The sequence below is a fragment of the Gossypium raimondii genome, chromosome 5 (assembly GCF_025698545.1).
Source record: "Gossypium raimondii isolate GPD5lz chromosome 5, ASM2569854v1, whole genome shotgun sequence".
In the NCBI taxonomy this organism is placed as follows: Eukaryota; Viridiplantae; Streptophyta; class Magnoliopsida; order Malvales; family Malvaceae; genus Gossypium; species Gossypium raimondii.
The window spans coordinates 31,111,857-31,124,223 of NC_068569.1; positions in this window are offsets into that span (position 1 = coordinate 31,111,857).

Below are 12,367 nucleotides of genomic sequence, written 5' to 3' on the forward strand. Positions count from 1 at the left end.
TCTCAAATGGCCTGAGGTCGTCTTAGTTCTTTTAATTTTATACAAATTGTTCGACGACGCCGTTTTAACCTGCTTCTATGGTTTCAAAACGACATCGTATTAGGGGTGAGACCCGATGACCGACTCGAACAAGATTAGATCCGTGCGTTCTGGGTTCGTAAGGGTTATTTGCACATTTGATCCCTTGATTTTATCTCTCCACTTCAATTTCATCTGTTATTCTTTTAAATTCACCGTGCTTGTTTTGAGTTCTTTCATTTTGGTCTCTGTCGCTGCGCTGCGTTTTGGGAGGCGGAATATTTCCGATATGATCCCCCATGTTGCCTGCGTGCTGCACCTTGGCCCATCCCTTTATTTTAATTATGTTTGTTACCTTCTAGATTTGTTTTGATTTTGATCTAGTCCTTGAACTTTACCTTAAATTGCTTTAATATACATTACATTGTAATTTACTATGTGTATTGCTTTACTTATTTATTTTAAATTTTTGTATATAATGTCTGTTTTAATATATATATCCATTTTATTTAGTTTAATTTATTTCTTATTTTAAGATTTACTTTCAAATTGCTTTATTTTATTTTCTATTTTACTTATTATATCAATTTTCTATAGGTTATTTTAATTCACTATGAAAATTATCTATTCCAAATTATTTTCGTGTATTATTTTTAATTACTTTATGTATTAAATATTTTAAAATTATCATATATCATTATCTTCATCAAGTATTATCGTTTTTTAAATTATTATATATATCATTGCTAAAATTTGCGATATTTCTCATATTTATATATATTTCCATGTTTTGAAATTTTGCATTAAAATGTTTTTTATATGGTACCATTTTTTATATATGTGTACAGTTATATTTATTCTATATAATGACTTTCGCATTATTATAACCATTAACCTTAATTTCTTTAGTTGACATGTTTAATACATATATTTGTTTAAATCTATCTTTATATATATTTAATTTATTTCTTTAAAAATATACCTATTTTAGTATATTTTAAAGTTCATTTACATATTAACATTTCATATAATATTTTTTTACTCCGTTTATTTTAATATATAATTTATTTGATTCTAATTTCCTTTCTTTCTTGCTATTCATTTTCTATATCATAAAACTTGTTATATTGTATTTATGCTATTTACCATGGTGTTTCTTTTAAAATTAGCTTTTAATCCATTAGCTTAAGATTGTCAATACGATGCGAGATTATTTTGTTTATTTATATCGTTTGTTTATTTATTGTCCATTAACAAGCATTTTATTTCACAAATTATCATTTCAGGATATACACTATCATTCAATCACATTACATGATTTAAAAGATTATGTTTCATTCAGGCATTAAATCATTCTATTTCGTAAATTTTCAAAATGCTCGATGTTCACGATTCTCGAGAGAATTGTGCCCTAACTTACTGGGCTTCAATTCTTTTCGATGAATTTAGATAGCCAAATATTTATTTTATAATAAAACCGTATAGTTTTGAAATAAAGCCTTTCGGGATTTCAAAATGTTGGATCCTAACTCACTGGATATGACGTTTTGCTACCTCGAACTAAGGATTTTTAAAAATAAATGCAATATTTGGTATTTAGGAATTTTGAAATACTATGGGATGCGATTGGCTCTAGCAGTCTTCTCAATTTCTGAATCGAACGCAAAAGTACCTGGAGCAGATCTGGTCATAAGAAACAAAAAAACAAGATTAGTACGTTGCCAGTCCCCGTCAACAGCGCCAAAATTTGATGCGGTCGTTGAAAGCACCAAAAATATCCTATCCCTAGTAAATAATGAAAAAGAATAGTAAAAGGGAAGTAGGGTCAAATCCTCAGGGACTGGATTTGCACAATATCTTGTTCTGTGAAATCCCAGGCAGAATCTTGCCCAAGAAACCTGCGTTCCTGAAAATAAAAAAAATAATTGAATTAAAGGTTTGGATCTGGAAAAAAAAATAAAATAAAAACATAATTAAGAATATTGAATCGAAAATTTGAGAAATTAAAAATAGAGTTGAGAGAAAGGAAATTTTTATGGGAGATTCCAGCCTCCAACCACTAGCTCCAAGGATTTAGACTTACAATTTGGCGGAACCTGACTCTAGCCAACAATCGCTTCTGTGGGATCGTCTTATGCTAGATCAACGATTCTCAACTGCGAATCCCACCTCATTTTGTCTCTTGGGCTCGCCAACCTCTGACGTAGTAAGCTAACAAACCGACTGTGCAACCTTTCCAAAACAAACAAAGCGACCGCCTTTGCATACGTTGAAAAGCTTACTTCTTAAGGGACATGGACGGAAGCGTCAGACCTGTAGTGTGGAGAAATGATGAATACTCATTGAGAAGGCTAAGTACGGATTCTAAGCCTCATGATCCCTTTTGGGGGATTTTTGACAACTTTTGGCTAGATGGGTTTAGTGGCTCATGGTTGTGGTGGAAAAGAAAATAAATAAAATAAAAATGGAGATTTTATTGAAAAGAAATATGAGAAGAACAAAAGCCTAGACTTTTGGGGAGATAGTGTTTACAGAAAAAAATAAAAGATGGATCTCTTTTGAGTCACTTCACCCCCTATTTGTAGTGCTAGGGGAGATAGTCTAATCCTACTTAAATTCCTAAAAGATAAATACATTTAATTGAAGATAAATAAAGATAAATAAAATAAAATCCTAAAAATAATCCTTAATAATTATCTCAATATTAATTATCCTAATATAATTAAAATAGAGTTTTAATAGAATAAAATCTCTTCTTTTTGCATATCAACCCTTGTGTCCTCCATGCTTGCACTTTTGGCACCAACTTTTCCTTGTGTCGCACATTGGCCCATTTTATCTCTAAATTCACGCTTTTGGCCCTTAGTTTTACTTTTGCCTCAAATTTAGTCCCTATGAGATAAAAGATCATAAATAGCTCAAATTAGCAGGATCATAGTCAGAATAAATATATAATTAATAAATAAAAATATGTTATTCTAGAGTGTTATCAAATTCCCCCTACTTGGCCCATGCTTGCCCTAAAGCATTGTTCCTATCTACTGTGAAAGTTAGATTCTGCCATGAAAGAAATACCACTCCAAATTTTTATAAAAATCAGTCAAAAATGCATATGAAAAATAAAGAAAACCCTAAGCTTGCTTTAAGTAAAACAGAAAAAGTTTTCCATCTAATACACACAAAAATTAGAATCGACTTGAATTATTTAATGAAAATAAGGTAAATTACCAAACCTACCAATACACCCTATTTGCTCCCTCCTTTAGTCCCCAAATTATTATATTTTTTTCTTTTTTTTTCTATTTTTTTCTGCTTTAGGAATATACTGAACCTTTTGACGCAAAGAGAGATGACACCAAGCACCCCACCCCTTACTTTCAAATTGAAAAACTCCTAATTTATTATAATTTTTCTTAAGAACACATCGAACCTTTTGACGCTAAGAGAGATGACACCAAGCACCCCACCTTTTACTCATTTAACATGTTCTTAAAATTAATTCGGTTAGCGGAGTTTTACCTAACACGTCACACAACCTTTTGACGCGAAATAGGATGACAACCCAAACACCCTACCCCGGTTACTTTCGATCACCACGTTTTTAAGCTGCACTCATAACCACGAAAACATTAAACGATATTTTAATAATAACTTTTTTTATGAGGACTTTAGAGAAAAAAAAATCAAGTGTCAAAAATAAGTTTCAGTAATTACCTTAGTAGTCATCAACATATTTTAGCATGCAAACATATTAAGTGTCCACTTTGTATTAAACTTGATCAATTTTACGAAAAGCAAGATAAAGTTAACTTTATGAATCACAATTATTTTTAGCCTAATAAGAATAAAACAGTGGAGACGGCATCAATTATGGAAAATCCGTAATTTTCTCAGAAAACAAGAATCATGCTTGTAGGTCAAACAGTAGGCAATTCTTGGTAAAAATCATGGGCATCAAAAGAGGCAGGAAGTTCTAAAAAAATAAATATGGACAAAATGGAGCCTCAAGAAGAAACACCAGCCAAAAAATCACAGCAACAGCAACAACAACCAAAATCACAGCAGAATATAATAGTAATAACGAAGAGTACGTCCCCTACTGAAAGCACATTGTCCTCAATGTGGATGAAAAGAAATAAATAGGTACAAAATTTTAGAAAAAGTCCCTGTATTGTTTATGTCGATCGTATATAATGGCAATGAGCTCGGTTAGTTGCTGGCCAAATGTTTCAAGTTGGGGCTCAATGCGCTCTAAGAGTTGCTCAACAGTTTTCTTTTCATTTTTGCTCTGTTTTATCTAAGCAAAAGAAGGAAAATTTATTAATATCCAAATAAGTAAAATAAAATAAAATAAAGTAATAAATAAAGTAAAGAAAAAATAAAAAATAAAAATAAAATTGGGTTGCCTCCCAACAAGCACTTGTTTAACGTCGTTAGCTCGACGCCGTTATTGGTTCTATAGTGGTTCCAAGTGGATTTTCTCAACCGTGTGAGCTTGAAAATTCTCATAAAATGGCTTCAACCGTTGGCCATTGACTACGAACCGCTTTCTAGATTCTTCACTCTCTATTTCAACTGCTCCATGTGTAAACACTTTAGTAACAATAAAAGGTCCTTGCCATCGTGATTGAAGCTTACCTGGGAATAACTTTAACATGGAGTTATAAAGTAAAAATTTTTGTCCTACCGAAAAATGCTTCTGAGCTATTCTCTTTTCGTGAAACAACTTTGTCTTGTCTTTGTAAGTGTGAGCATTTTCATAGGCATCAGTGCGAATTTCTTCTAACTCTTGGATGTCTAATTTCCTTGCCTTTCCTACGGGTTCTAACTCTATGTTACATTGTCGAACGGCCCAATAAGCTTTATGTTCCAATTCGACTAGAAGGTGGCAAGCTTTACCAAAAACAAGTCGATACGGGGTCATACCAACTGGTCCCTTATACGCAGTCCGATAGGCCCAAAGTGCGTCATTTAGCCGAAGGCTCCAATCCTTTCGGTTAGGACGAACTATTTTCTCCAAAATAGTCTTGATTTCCCTGTTTGAGACCTCGGCTTGACTGTTCGTTTGGGGATGGTAAGCCGTAGCTATACGGTGGTGGACTCTGTATTCTGCCAACAGTGCCTCCGTGACCTTATTGCAAAAGTGGGTGCCACGACCACTGATTAGGGATCGAGGTGTGCCAAACCTGGAACAAATAGTTCGTTTTAAAAACTCCTTAGCAGTTTTGGCATTATCATTGTGAGTAGGCTTTGCTTCTACCCATTTAGAAACGTAGTCTATTGCAAGAATTATATATACATTGCTAAATGAAGAAATAAATGGGCCCATGAAATCGATGCCCCATACATAAAAGATTTCGCATACATGAATCGGGGAAAGGGGCATTTGATTTCGTTTAGTGATGTTACCTGTATGTTGGCACCTATCACAAGACATACAGAAGTTATATGCATCTCAAAAAATTATAGGCCAATATAGCCCACATTCTAACACCTTATGAGCGGTCTATTTAGGGCCAAAGTGACCTGCGCAAGCTTCAGCATGACAAAAATTAAGTATAGAAGTTACCTCAGTTTCTGGAACACATCTTCATATTATCTGGTCTGAAAAGTGTTTCCACAAGTATGGGTCGTCTCAAATGTAATATCGAGCATTGTGTCTGAGCTTGTACCTCGTAGAACGTGCTAACTCAGTGGGTAATGATCCTGTGGCTAGAAAGTTTACTATACCTGCATACCATGGGAGACGTACCTTGGTCAAGAATAGGCTCTCATCAGGGAATTCTTCCTTAATAGGGAAGTCGTCAAAAGCTACTCTTATTCTGCTTAAATGGCTAGCCACTAAATTCTCGCATCCCCTTTTGTCTCGAATCTCGATGTCAAATTCTTGGAGTAGCAAAATCCACCTAATGAGCCTCGGTTTTGCTTCCTTCTTCGAGATCAAGTACCTAAAGGCTGCATGATCAGAAAAAATATTTACTTTAGATCCCAATAAATAAGGTCAAAATTTGTCTAAAGCAAATACAACGGCTAAGAGTTCTTTTTCTGTAGTGGTGTAGTTGCTCTGCGCAGTATTTAGGGTTTTCGAGGCATAACATGGTTCTTTGTCTATCCTTTGGCCTAACACGGCTCCTACACTGCGCTCTCTGGTATCGCACATAATTTCAAATGGGTATTTCCAATCTGGTGGTTGCACTATAGGAGCGGAGACTAACTTTTTCTTGAGTGTATCAAATTTCTCATTACATTTTGGGTCAAACTCAAATTTCCTATCCTTCTGCAACAACTCACACAGTGGTTCAGCTACCTTCGAGAAGTTTTTTATGAAGCACCTATAAAACCCTGCATGGCCAAGGAAAGAATGAATTTTCCTCACAGTAGAGAGATAAGGCAAAGAATTTATAATATCAATTTTGGTCTTATCGACCTCAATTCCTTTAGATGAAACAACATGTCCCAGAATTAAACCCTTGTCTACCATAAAAGGATACTTTTCATAATTCAAGACAAGTTTAAATTCTATGCACCTACTCAGAATTATCTTTAGGTTTTTAAGGCATTCATCAAAACAACTCCCATATACAGTAAAATCATCCATAAAAACTTCGATAATTTTTTTCACATATTCAAAAAATATACTCATCATGCATCTTTGGAAGGTGGCCGGTGCATTTCAAAGACCAAATGGCATCCTTTTGTACGCAAATGTACCGAATGGGTATGTAAAAGTGGTCTTTTCTTGGTCCTCCGGTGCGACTGGAATTTGAAAGAAACCTGAGTATCCATCAAGACAACAAAAGTGAGTTTTTCCAGCTAATCTTTCAAGCATTTGATCTATAAAAGGAAGAGGGAAATGATCTTTTCTACTGTATGAGTTCAAATTCCTGTAATCAATGTACGCCACCCATTTTGTACTCGGGTAGGTACCAAGTCACCTTCAACATTTTTCTTTACTGTCACGCCCGTTTTCTTAGGCACGACTTAAACCGGACTTACCCACCTACTGTCAGAAATAGGGTAAATTACGTCAGCGTCCAGAAGCTTGATTATTTTCTTTTTTACTACCTCTATCATATTCAGATTTAGCCGTCTTTGCACCTCTCGCCTCGATTTCGTGTCTTTCTCCAAGTAGATCTTGTGTGTGCACATCAAAGGGCTTATCCCTTTTAAGTCTGCAATGGTCCAGCCAATTGCCTCCTTATGACTTTTTAGTATATGAACCAAACTTTCCTCTTCAAGTATGGAGAGTCTATTGGAGATTATGACTGGTAGGGTATTACCTTCCCCAAAAATACATATTTCAGATGCTCAGGAAGTGGTTTCAACTCCAACTCTGTCTCCTGTATAACAGAAGGTAACAGTTTAGTATTTGGAGATAATAACTTATTAACAAATTCAAATTCATCAAGTTTAGAATTATCTCCATAAATTGACTCAAAATTCTCTTCCACCAAAGAGTCAATTATGTCGATACGATTTACGCTCAAGATTTCGCTTGGATGGCTAATGGCGTCATAGACATTAAACTTTACAATCTCCCCATCAAACTCCATCGTGAGAGTTCCACTTCGAACATCAATTCTAGTACTAGCTGTACTAAGGAACGGTCGACCCAGCAGGAGATCTGAAGATCTAAGAGTGCTATCCCTCCATTTTGATCACATAAAAATTTGTAGGGAAAATAAGCTCGTTAACTTTTACCAGAACATCCTCGAGGACTCCTTCTGGATGCATAATAGACCTGACCACCAATTGAATGATAACACCTATTTTTGTCAAAAAACCCGCATTAAGTGATTCATACATAGAATACGTCATTACATTTATAGAAGCCCCTAGATCACACATAGCCTTTTTAATTCTCAAATGGCCTATTTTGCATGGTATTGCAAACATGCCACTATCCTTGCATTTTGCCAGCATTTTTCGCTGTAACACTGCGGATACATTCTCACCAACATTCACCCTTTCATTACTTGTTAATTTTCGCTTGTTGGTGCAAAGTTCTTTAAGAAATTTAGCATACCATGATATTTGCTTGATGGCGTCCAACAGGGGAATGTTGATCTCGACATTCCTAAATGTTTCGAGGATTTCCTTGTCTTCTTTACCTCTTCGACATTGGTTGAATCGTTCTGGAAATGGAGGTTGAATTTTAGGAAATAGAGGCTTCGGTCGGACTTGTTCGTCTTTTTCGAGTTTTTCCTGGGCAATTTCTTGGGTAAGATTCCTGTCAGGAATCGATTCCAGTACCTTTCCACTTCGTAACGTCACTACATTTGCATTTTGTCTAGGGTTTGGTTCTGTTTGTGACGGCAGCTTCCCTTGAGAGGTTAATTTCTCGATCAATGTGGTCAACTCTCTGATGGATGCCTTAGTTTTCTGTTGGAAATCCTTCGTCTCTTTTTGGAAATTAAGAGTTTGCTGTTGAAAATCAAGAACATTAGCTGCTAACTTATTGACCATGGTTTCTAGAAAATTACCCGAACCTTGCGGTTGTTGCGAAAACCAATTTTAGTATGGCTGGTTATTTCATAGATTGGCCCCATAACTTAAGTTAGAACCCTTCTAGGGGGTTCAGTATTAGCTCGAAACTGCTGAGAATTTGCAGCCATCGTGGAGATCAAGTCTCTCGCTTGTTGGGGAGTCATGTTAACCAATGGTCCTCCACTAGCAGCGTCTACCATATTCATCTCCATGGGCTTCAAACCTTCGTAAAAATATTGGATGAGAGATTTCTCCGTTATACCATGTTGTGGGTAGCTTGCACATAACTTCTTAAACCGCTCCCAATAATCATAAAGGGACTCAGCTTCTTTTTGCCTTACTCCAACGATTTCTCTTCTTAGCTCAGCTACTCGAGACGCAGGAAAAAACCTTTTCAGAAACAAATGAGATAGGTTAGCCCAAGTTGTAATAGATCCAGGGGGTAAATAAAATAACCATTCATCAGTTACCCCCTGAGGTTTCATTCTAAGACAAACCATATGAAATTCTTTCAGATGCTTGTGGGGATTTTCATTTTGCAACCCACGATAAGTTGGCAGTAACTGGATTAAACCTAACTTCAACTCAAAATCAGTATCCACAGTAGGAAACACGATGCACAACGGCGGTTGTTCTGTCGGAGCTTCGGCCAGTTGCCGAATCGTTTGAGCCATTGGTTGGTGTGCTAAATTTGGGTTTTCGTTAACCCTAGTGTTAAGCACTTCTTCTGGTGAGTCGACTTCTACTTTTTCGCTTTCAAGTTTTCGAGTAGGGTTTTCGTTAACCCTAGACTCAGCTTCGTCGTCGACTTCGATTTCTAGCGGTGGATTACTTTGAGTCCAACCACCGCTGACTGCTTTTTCTGTAACTTTGTCTCCTTGCGATTGGCTCTAGCAATCTTCTCAATTTCTGAATCGAACGCAAGAGTACCTGGAGCAGATCTGGTCATAAGAAATAAAAAAACAAGATTAGCACATTGCCAGTCCCCGGCAACGGCGCCAAAATTTGATGCGTTCGTTGAAAGCACCAAAAATATCCTATCCCTAGTAAATAATGAAAAAGAATAGTAAAAGGGGATCTGGAAACAATATCTTGCATAAGAAACCTGCGTTCCTGAAAATAAAAAAATAACAGAATTAGAGGTTTGGATCTGGAAACAAAAAATAAAATAAAAACATAATTAAGAATATTGAATCGAAAATTTGAGAAATTAAAAATAGAGTTGAGAGAAAGAAAATTCTTAGGGGAGATTCCAGCCTCCAGTTGTCTCGTTCCGCCTTGGGTTCAATCCTCAGCTTTTAGATGATCATTCCCAAACCGAATAAGCCAGTTATAGTGGAAAAAGACGCCTACAACCACTAGCTCCAAGGATTTAGACTTACGATTTGGTGGAACCTGACTCTAGCCAGCAATCGCTTCTGTGGGATCGTCTTATGCTAGATCAACGATTCTCAAGGGCGAATCCCACGCCATTTTGTCTCTTGGGCTCACCAACCTCTGACGCAGTAAGCTAACGAATCGACTGTGCAACCTTCCCAAAACATACAAAGCGGCCGCCTTTGCATACGTTGAAAAGCTTACTTCTTAAGGGACATAGACGGAAGCGTCAGCCCCATAGTGCAGAGAAACAATGAATACTAGTTGAGAAGGCTAAGTACGGATTCTAAGCCTCATGAACCCTTTTGGGGATTTTTGACAACTTTTGGCTAGATGGGTTTAGTGGCTCATGATTGTGGTGGAAAAGAAAATAAATAAAATAAAATGAAGATTTTATTGAAAAGAAATATGAGAAGAACAAAAGCCTAGACTTTTGGGGAGAGAGTGTTTACAGGAAATAAATAAAAGATGGATCTCTTTTGAGTCACTTCAACCCATATTTATAGTTCTAGGGGAGATAGTCTAATCCTACTTAAATTCTTAAAAGATAAATACATTTAATTGAAGATAAATAAAGATAAATAAAATAAAATCCTAAAAATAATCCTTAATAATTATCTCAATATTAATTATCCTAATATAATTAAAATAGAGTTTTAATAGAATAAAATCTCTTCTTTTTGCATATCAACCCTTGTGTCCTCCATGCTTGCACTTTTGGCACCAACTTTTCCTTGTGTCGCACATTGACCCATTTTATTTCTAAATTCACGCTTTTGGCCCTTAATTTTACTTTTGCCTCAAATTTAGTCCCTATGAGATAAAAGATCATAAATAGCTCAATTTAACAGGATCATACTCAGAATAAATATATAATTAATAAATAAAAATACGTAATTCTAGAGTGTTATCAATAAAGGTAATATTCGGTATTTAGGAATTTTGGGAAACTGAACCCTACTTACTAGGTTTTGATTTTTCATTTGACCCAAATAACTAGATATCCTTCTCAAAATGCATAGGTTTTAAGGAGTTAAAAGATAAACTTAATTTTGAAGATTAAAAACGTTGCGCCCTAACTCACTAGGTTTGGCATTTTATTTCTTTGAAATAAGAGTGTCTTATCATGTAATTCATTTTATTCAAAGTTAAAAGGATTGTATTTTGAAATCATTTCAAAATTTTGACACTAAGAAATTAAACAATCAATTCGGTACCAATATTGGGCGTTACGAGGGTGCTAACCCATCCTCGTGCGTAACTGACTCCCGAACCTATTTTCTCAAAGTTCGTAGACCTATAATCGATTTCAAAGTGGTCTGATCACACCTCAATAAAAGATCAGTGGCGACTCCAATTTTTGTTTTTAAGTCGACTACTAATTTTTGTCTTCAAAAAAAATGGTTTCGAAAGGGTTGGTTAGGATTTGAGAATTATCTTATAAATCTACTTTAATTGAATGTACATCTTTTATGCATTGGGTTCACAACTCATTTCGTTGTTAATTGGATTTCAGGTGGCTCTCAGGCTTGAATGGGTCGGGCTTGCGAGAGCTCGGTCAATCCGATTATCTTTACTTTAAATCTTACCATTAGTAATCTCAGCATTCTCTGATAGTATGATGTTTGGGAAGATTAAATAGTTAGTTAATTGTTGTGTTAGTTATAAAATGTTGAATGATTTCATTTTGGTTGTGTTTATAAATGTGGTTTTCCTAATACCGACAATGTAACTCACTGGACTTGGTCTGGACGTTTAGGTCGGGTTTAGGGTATTACATGTAGTGCTGGAGTTTTAATCCAATTTAAAAATTGGAATGTATGACCGAGTATACGTCAGGCATGCTAACATTGATATTTCTCGTGCTGCCATTTGCAAGTACTATGGCGTACCGTGCTATGAAAGAGACGACCGATTGTCTCTAGACTTGAATAATTTCACAAATGTTGACACGGATGCCATTCTTAGAGAATTTCATCTTACTAAAAAGCCTTAAAATAAAAAATGGTCCCCAAACTGTAGCGGTTTTTCAATATATGTACTTCAAACTTTTCCTTTTTTGTCAGAAGTTCTACTTGAACTTTCATTATGTTAACATTATTGGTCCTTCCGTGGATTGTCGTTTGAAATAATTGTCTGAGTCAACCAGAGCCTGACACGTAATCAAAAACTAAATTCGAGTATGTTTTAGTATGCAAATTGTTTTACAAAAAAAAAATATTTTATTTTTATTTAAGGTTTTAAAATGATTTTATTTTAATTTTAAAGACAACATATTTTAATGTTTATACTACAGTATTGTATACTATTATAAATTAAATTTTTATATGAAATAAATTATATAATATATTATACAACTAAAAGTTGAATTGGGTTTCTGGTCCAAAAATTATTGAGTTAAATTTTTTACCCAAATCTAATTTTGGTGCTTAATATTTTTATATGCACATTCCGGACCAAAATTTAAATTTTGGTCTGCCAATTA